At 37.9% G+C, this 8,857-nt stretch overlaps 1 non-coding gene across 1 annotated transcript; it reads right to left on the bottom strand.

The window, feature by feature from the left end:
• Nucleotides 1-4,792: 4,792 nt before the first annotated feature.
• On the bottom strand, nt 4,793-4,899 carry LOC115846264 (U6 spliceosomal RNA). Its single transcript, XR_004036816.2, has one exon. It is a non-coding gene; the product is annotated as a U6 spliceosomal RNA (small nuclear RNA).
• Between the last annotated feature and the right edge of the window lie 3,958 nt (nt 4,900-8,857).

The following is an 8,857-nucleotide window of genomic DNA, read 5'->3' as shown; positions in this document are numbered from 1 at the left end:
GAAGCTTGAGGCTGGAACATACCAGGCCGGCCGCCAAAGCCCTTTGTTCCCCTTGGGCCCGGCAGGCACATCTGGTGAGGGTGAGTGGTCTAGGTGGGATTGGAGATGCCCCTGCTGGGTCAACGCCACCAGCTGCAACTAGGGGAAAGCAGGATGAAGTGGTCCAGCTTTTAGGATAGTCGCTGCTGGGCAGATTCCTACGTCCTCTATTTCAGGGATCCCCAACCCCCATACCGGTCCGCAGCCTGTTAGAAACCGGCTGCGCAGCAGGAGGTGAGCGGTGGGCGAGTAAGCGAAGCTTCATCTGCCGCTCTCCATCACTCGCATTACCGCCTGAACCATCATATTCCCCCGCCACTAGGTCCGTGGAAAAATTGTCTTCCACAAAACTGGCTCCTGGTGCCAAAAATGTTGGGGACCGCTGCTCTACTTAATATTCTCTTTAACTCAAGACATTCTGACTCTATCTTGGAGGCTGGTACCAGAAAATCCCACAGCAGAAGACTGTGCCTGAGGTGACAGCCCCAGACTCCACCTTTTCTCTCCTCCATTGCCATGCCTGGGTTGGACCCAAGGCTGTTGGAACTGTGACATTTAAAAGTCCCTTGCAAAATATTTGTGACTTTATTGTTAACCACCCCATATTTTTGTTGCCTTAGTAGATTTATTTATTTTCATTGTTTTTTGGAGTATATACAAAGACAATTGATTTTTGTTTATTGATTATATATCCAGCAGCTTGCTAAACTACCTTATAAATTCCAGTCTTCTGTCTCTAAATGGAGGGAGGGGGTCTATTTATACAAGCATATCATCAGACAATAATTACTATTTGGTTTCCTTTTTCTAATCCTTTATGTTGAATTTCTTTTTCTTCTTTGTCTGCACTGTCTGGGACCTATAGGACAATACCAGATGGAAAGAGCACACTGGGTATCCAATCTTATTCCTGATTGGCTAAGAACTACCTCTAGCATTTCACCCTGGAGTGTAATGTTTGCCATATAGTATATAGCTTCTTCTATTTCTAATTTGCCAAAAGTTCATTAGGGTTTTTTTTTTTTAATCTATTTATTTATTTTTGGCTGTGTTGGGTCTTCGCTGCTGTGCATGGGCTTCCTCTAGTTGCCGAGTGGGGGCTACCCCTCGCTGTGGTGCACGGGCCCCTCACCACCACGGCCTCTCCTGTTGCGGAGCACAGGCCCTAGGCACATGGGCTTCAGTAGTTGTGGCTCACGGGCTCTAGAGCTCAGGCTCAGTAGTTGTGGTACATGGGCTTAGTTGCTCTGTGTCATGTGGGATCTCCCTGGACCAGGGCTCAAACCTGTGTCCCCTGCATTGGCAGGTGGATTCTTAACCACCGCGCAACCAGGGAAGCCCAGGGTTTTGTTTCTTTTTAATCATGAGCAGCTTTTGAATTTTATCAAATTCTTTGTGTGCATGTATTGAGAATATCATTTGCTATTTTTCTCCCTCAGCCTATTAATGTGTTGAATTCACTAGTAGACTTTCTAACTCAACATTGAGTTTCTGGAATATTACAACCTTGACATGCTTATATTAATATATATATTGCTTTGATTCAGTTTGCTGATATTTTACTTAGAAGGGTTTTGCACCCATGTTCAGGAGTAGATTGGCCTATGATATACTTTTCTTCTAATTTTGTCTAGTTTTAGTATCTCGGTTATTTTAGTATTAAAATTTGAATTGGAGAGTATTTTTTTCCAGATTCTATATAACCCTGAAATGATCTTCTCCTTAAAAGTTTTATTAAACTTACCTCAGTCTGTTGTTTCATTTACAAAGTATTGTTTACTAATAATTTAGTTTCTTTAAATATTATTAGGGTTTTTTTCTTCCTCCTTGAGCCAGTGCTGTTTAATTGTATTTTCTAGATGTTTTTAGAAAGTTCTGGATTTAAGGGCATCAAATCTTCCATGTTATTTTCCTATTGTCTTTGCTTTATCTTGAATCTATCTCCTCTTCATTTCTGAAATTTTTGGTGTGCATGTGTGCCCTTTTTTTCCAACTTTATCAGGATACATTTCATATACCATAAAATTCACCATTTAAAGTGTAGAGTTCTGTGGTTTTAGCATATTCACAGAGTTGTGCAACCATCTCCACCATCTAATTTTAGAACATTTTCAATATCATTAAGAGAAACCCCATTCACATCAATAGTCATTCCCCATTCCCACTCCCTCCCTACTACCTGAACTGGCTTTTAATATGTTGAATGTTTACATTGGTTCAAAAGTCAAAAGAACATTAAGTGGTATAAAATAAGTATAAAAATATACAGAGAATTCTAACTCCCACACCCTCTTTATAGGTAATCATTTCATTAGTTTTCTATATTTCTTTATGCAAACATAAGGAAATGCAAATATATTTATTCCTGTTTTCCATACTTTCCTTACAGAAAGATAACATAATTTACACACTATCTTGCACCTTGCTTTTTCACTTAGTAGCTAGAACTGCTGGTACTATGTTGAATAGCAGCAGTGAGAGCAGACATCTTTGCCTTTTTCCTGATCTTAAGGGGAAAGGATCTAATCTTTCACCACTAAGTACGATGTTAGCTACAGGTTTTTTGTAAATGTTCTCTTTCAAGTTGAAGAAGTTCTCCTCTATTCCTAGTTACCTAGGAGTTTTTATCATGAATAGATGTTGAAATGTGTCAAATGCTTTTCTATATCAATTGATACAATCTTGTGATTTTGTTGATATAGCAGATTACACTAATTGATTTTGGAATGTTGAAACACCCTTGCATCCTTAGAACAAACTTTATATGATCATGGTGTATAATTGTTTTTATAAATTGCTGAAATCTCTTTGCTAATATTTTGTTAAGAATTTTTGAAATATCTTACAATTCTATATGTCAGTTATACCTCAATAAAACTGAAATTGTAAAATAAAACTAAATTAGCAGAGAAAAAAGAATTTTTGCATCTATATGCATGAGGGATATATACATACTGTCTATATGCATGAAGGATATATACACTAGTCTGTAGGTATTTCTTTTTCATTTTCTTTTTTTTTCTTTTCTATTTTTTTTTTCGCATTGTCTTCGTTTTTGTTAGCAGGGTAATACTGACTTCATTAAATGAGTTGGGAAGTATTCTTTCCTCCTCTGTTTTCTGGAACAGATTGTGTAAAATCGGTGTTAATTCTTCTTTAAATGTTTGAAAGAATTCAGGAGTGAAATCATGGTCCTAGAGATTCCCTTTGGGGTAGTTTTTTAATTATGAACTAAATTTTGTTAATAGTGATAGAGCTAATTCAATTAACTATTTAATATTGGGTGAGTATGGAATTTGTGTTTTCAAGGAAGTGGTCCATTTCATGTAAATTGTCAAATGTATGTATTTACAGTTGTTCATAGTATTCCCCTTTCATTCTTTCAATGTCCACAGGGTCTGTTTTATTCCTGATATTAGTAATATGTGTCATCTCTCTTTTTTCTTTGTCAGCCTTGCCAGTGCTTTGTCAATTTTATTGATCATTTCAAAGAACTAGCTTTTTGTTAATTGATTTCCTCTGTTGTTTTTTTCTTTTCAGTTTCACTAATTTCAGATCTTATCTCTATTATTTCCTTCATTCTGCTTGCTTTGGGTTCTTTTTCTAAGTTCTTGAGTGAAAACTTAGACTATTGATCTGAGACTTTCCCTCTTTTCTTTTTTTTTTTTTGGACGCGCAGGCTCAGCGGCCATGGCTCACGGGCCCAGCCGCTCCACGGCACGCGGGATCCCCCCAGACCAGGGCACGAACCCGTGTCCCCTGCATCGGCAGGCGGACTCCCAACCACTGCACCACCAGGGAAGCCCTCTGATGTTTTTGAATGTATCTTTTTGTAGAGCCCTTTGGTGGTTGTTGTAAGTATTACATTATACATACATAATTTATCACAGTCTAATGGTATTGCTATTTTACCAGTTTGAGTGAAAGAAACCTTACCTCCTTTAAAGTCCCTTTACCCTCTACTATTTATAGTTGTCTTAAATGTTACCTCTATATATATTGAGACCCACATTAGACAGTGTTATAATTTTTACTTCAACCATCAAAACTAATTTGGAAAAATCAAGAAGGAAAGTCTATTGTATTTATCTATATTTTTGCTCTTTCCATTGTTCTTCTTTTTTGATGTTCCAAGATTCCACCATTTTTCATTTTCTTTCTGTTTGGGGAACTTCCTTAGCCATTCTTTTATGTTAGGTCTGCTGGCAACAAATTCTCTTAGTTTTCCTTCGTCTGAGAATATCTTGATTATCCTTCTATTCCTGAAGCATATTTTCATCGGGTTGACAGAATTCTGGGTTGACAGCCATTTTTTTTCAGCTCTTGAAAAATATTGTACCACTTTCTTCTAGTCTCCGTGGTTTCTGGTGAGAAATCTGCTGTAATTTGAATTGTTTTTCTCCACAGGTAATATATTGTTTCTCCCTAGCTGCCTTCAAGATTTTTTATTTGTCTTTATTTTTCGGATGTTTGACTCTGTTGCGTATTGACATGGCTTTCTTCAGATTTATCTTATTTAGAGTTGTTTCTTACATCTAGATGTATGTTTTTTACCAAGTTTGGGGATTTTTCAGCCATTATTTCTTCAAATACTTTTCAGTCCCATGCCTTCTCCTCTCCTGGGACCCTGATGACATAAATGTTAGATCTTTGTTATAGACCCACATGTCCCTGAAGCTCTGTTCTTTTTTATCGCTCTGTATTTTCTCTCTGTTATTTCAATTGGGTAATATATATCATTCTATCTTTCTTTTTTAATATGGAGCACTTCATGAATTTGCACGTCATCCTTGCACAGGGGCCATGCTAATCTTCCCTGTATCATTCCAATTTTAGTATGTGTGTTGCTGAAGCGAGCACCATATCATTCTATCTTTAAGTTAATTGATTTAATTGATTCTTTCCCCTATCATCTCCAATCTGCTATTAAACCCATCCATTGAGGTTTTTGTTGTTGCTGTTATTGTACATTTTAGTTATAAAATTTCGCATTTAGTTCTCCTTTATATCTTCTATTTCTCTGCTGAGGCTTCCTATTTTCTCATTTGTTTCAAGCATATTCATAATTTGCACACTGCAGCATTTTTATGAAGGCTGCTTTAAATTTCTTGTCAGATAATTCTAACATCCATGTCATCTTGGTGTTGGTGTCTGTTGATTGTCTTTTCTCACTCGTGTTGAGATCTTATTGTTTCTTGGTGTGATGAATGATTTTCTGTTGAAACTTGGATGTTTTGGTGATTATGCTATAGGGCTCTGGATCTTACTTAAATATTGTATTTTAGCCAATTGCCTCTGACACTACTCCAGTGGGGAAGGGAATGCTGCCTTATTAATACCAAGTGGGGTAAAAGTTCAGGTTCTCCACTCAGCCTCCATTGACATCCAGGTTGGAGAAGGGGCTCCTTGTTATTGCTGGGCAGGGATGGGAGTTCAAGCTCCTTACTAAGCCTCCAATGAACCACCCTGCCAGGAGGGCAAGGAATACCTTATTACCGCAACCCACATCTGATCCCCTTGAGGAGGCGGCCTCATTACTGCTGAGCAATTGTTAAATTCCTGACCCTCCCTCAGGCCTCCTCTGACAACACCCCAACAAGGAGGCAAAGGTGAAATGGAGGTGGAAGTCCAGGCTCCCCATGTGGTCTCCACTGACAAGCAGGGTGTTGGGGTGGTAATGCTTTGTTTTCACCCAACAAGGATACAAGTCCTGGCTCCTCACTTGGCCTTCTCTGCCACCAAGCTTCTGATGGGGGCATAGATTGAGCTATCTCATTACAGCTTGGCAAGAATGAAGTCTAGGCTTTCTTCACAGCCTTTAACGATGGAGATGGGGGTGAGGCCATCATTTTTTTTCTGTGGAGTTTGGCTGAAGTAAAGTGGTTATTGTCTAAAAGTTTTCTGTCTTGCTAGGCTGTCTCTTTCTAGTCCTTTGGCCACAGAGAGCAGGCTTTGTTGAGTCTTTTAGTCAGTCTGCTTTTATCTCTCTACCTTTCAGAGTCTTCTTACATCTGTTTTATAAATAACTTCCAGGAGTTTTAGTTGCACTTAGCAGGAGGAATAGGGAAAATTATATCTACTCCATCTTTCCAGAAGCAGACTGGAAGACTGTTTTAATATCGCCAAATGTATTTTACATTCCGACCGGCAATGTACAAGGGTTGCATTTTCTCCATGTCCATACTAACACTTATTTTCTGTTTTTTCGATCATAGCCATTCTAATAGGTGTAAAGTGATATCTCATTGTGATTTTTATTTGCATTTCCCTTATGATTACTGATATTAAGCATCTTTCCATGTGCTTACTGGTCATTTATATATCTTCTTTGGATAAATGTCTATTCAAGTCTTTTGCTTATTTTTGAATTGGGTTGTTTGGGGGGTTTGTTATTGAATTTTAGGAGTTCTCCATACGTTCTGGATATCAGTCTTTTATCAAACTGGTGCTTGCAAATATTTTTTCCCATCCCATTACTTTTTTACTTTGTTGGTGGTATCCTTTGATGCATAAAATTTTTAATTCTGATGAAATCTAATTTGTCCATTTTTTTCTTTTGTTGCCTGTCCCTTTGGTCTCATATCCAAGAAATCATTACCAAATACAATGTCATGAAAATTTCCCCTATGTTTTCATCTAAGAGTTTTATAGTTGGGAGTTCCCTGGTGGTCTAGTGGTTAGGATTCTGTGCTTTCACTGTTGTGACCCAGGTTCAATTCCTGGTTGGGGAACTGAGATCCCACAAACCACACAGCCAAAAAAATAAATAAGAGTTTTATAGTTTTAGTTCTTACATTTAGGTCTTTTATCCATTTTGACTTAAATTTTGCATATGTTAGATAAGGGTAGAGTTCATTCTTTTTCATGTTGATATCCAATTTTCCCAACACCATTTCACAACACTACTGAAAAGACTGCCCTTTCCCCAATTGAATGGTCTTGGCAACATTGTCAAAAATAACTTTTTTAAAAGACTGAAATCATGAATTCATAAAAATATAAAATAAATACATTAAAATATTTAATTTAACTCATTGATTAATGATAAAATCAGTAAGATGTTGCAACCAATTTAAAGGAGAATTCAAAGGACAGAGACATACATAAAGCCTGAAATGAATCTACAAATAGATATAAAATTGACCTTTTTAGGGGTGTATGTATTAGTTTCTTACTGCTGCTATCACAAATTTACTGGCTTAAACAACAAATTTATTATCTTACAATTCCAGAGGTCAAGAAGTCTAAAATGGGTGGACAGGTCTGTTTCCCTCTGGAGGCTCTAGGGGAGAATCTATTTCTGCCTTTTCCAGCTTAGGCAGGTTTCCTTCATTCTTTGGCTCAGGCCTGTAGCCTTCTCTAACACTTCTCCTTCTCTAACACTGACCAGTCAAAACGACCCTTATGATTACATTGGGCCCTCCTGGATAATTCAGGAGACTCTCCTCATCTCAAGATCATTAACTTATCACATCTGCAAAACCACTTAGGCCATGGAAAGTAACACATTCACAGGTTACAAGGATTAGGACATGAACATTTGGGGGGGGCATTATTCTGCCTACAAAAATGGGGGGTCAATTGTTCTTCCATCATAAAGAATTAATTTGCATATGTACAGATTAAAATCATTTGCATTGCTATTGGTTATCTTTAATTTACAAAATTATAAAATAGCACAAAGACAATGAAAGGCGCAGACACATGCGGGAATAATCCAGAAGGTAGTGCTTAGTTTTCTATCCCACTCCAAAGCATAGTTTTCCATTGAAGATGCCCAGTAATTCTTTTGGCCCATTTCAAAGTCTTTCACAATTTGTACTGATTCTCTAATCTGTTTTATCACTTTATTTCTGTTTCAAGTTCTTTCCTCATTGATAACCTCTATATGTCTTATCATGCTTTCTGCTCTATTCTCCTTTGAGCTCCTTTAAATTTTGTGTTCATTTGTGATTTTGTATTTTCTTCTGCTTCTCTCCTAACTTCTACACGGCCCTAATGTCCACTGACTATCGGCCCATCTCCTCCTCTTGTTTGGCTTTTTCTTTCCTAAGGTCTTAAATTTCTGCTTTGCTGTCTTTCTTCAAAGCTGCAAATACTTCATTGAGGTATTGTTATTATTATTAACGTATGTTGTACGGTCAGGGTACAATTTTCCCCCTCTTTTAGCAGCATTTTTTCTGATGTATTTTCTTCATCTGCAGAATAATTCTGTTGTCCCTTTTCAGGATTTTTCTTACGGTATTCTTATGAATGTGCTGCAATACCTATTATGTTGCTGATATTTAGGTGAGTTCTATTTTCTTAGAGTAGCTATTATCAGGGGAGTCCTGGGTGTTAGTGGGATTGGGGGACATGGCTCCAGGGCTCCCTCCTCTGTGACTACCAAGGACAGTTTCTTTCAGCTATATCTCTGCAGAGCCAGGCCACCAGACTAGAAGGGCTCCCCCAAGCTCACAAATACAACTAAGCAACACACTCCCAGATAACCAGTGTGTCAAAGAAGGAATTGAAAGTAAAATCAGAAAGTACTTTGAGATGAATAAAAATGAAGACACAACATACCACAACTTATGGTATGCAGCTAAAGCGGGCCTAGAGGGAAATTTATAGCTATTACTGTCTGTATTAAGAAAGAAGAAAGATCTAAAATCAGTAACCTAATGGTTTACATTAAGACACTGGAAAAAGGAGAGCAAACCATCCTAAGGAAGGGTGCCTTCCCAGCCTCTGAGCTCCTTCAATTCTTTCACCAGCAGCTGCTGTTTCCAAGGGACACTGAGCCTGCCTTCCAGAGATCTACTCTTTTTCCAAAGCA

Source organism: Globicephala melas, chromosome 3, assembly GCF_963455315.2.
Source record: "Globicephala melas chromosome 3, mGloMel1.2, whole genome shotgun sequence".
Lineage (NCBI taxonomy): Eukaryota > Metazoa > Chordata > Mammalia > Artiodactyla > Delphinidae > Globicephala > Globicephala melas.
Note: the sequence above shows the minus strand (reverse complement) of the source record. Positions and strands in the feature narration are given on the sequence as shown.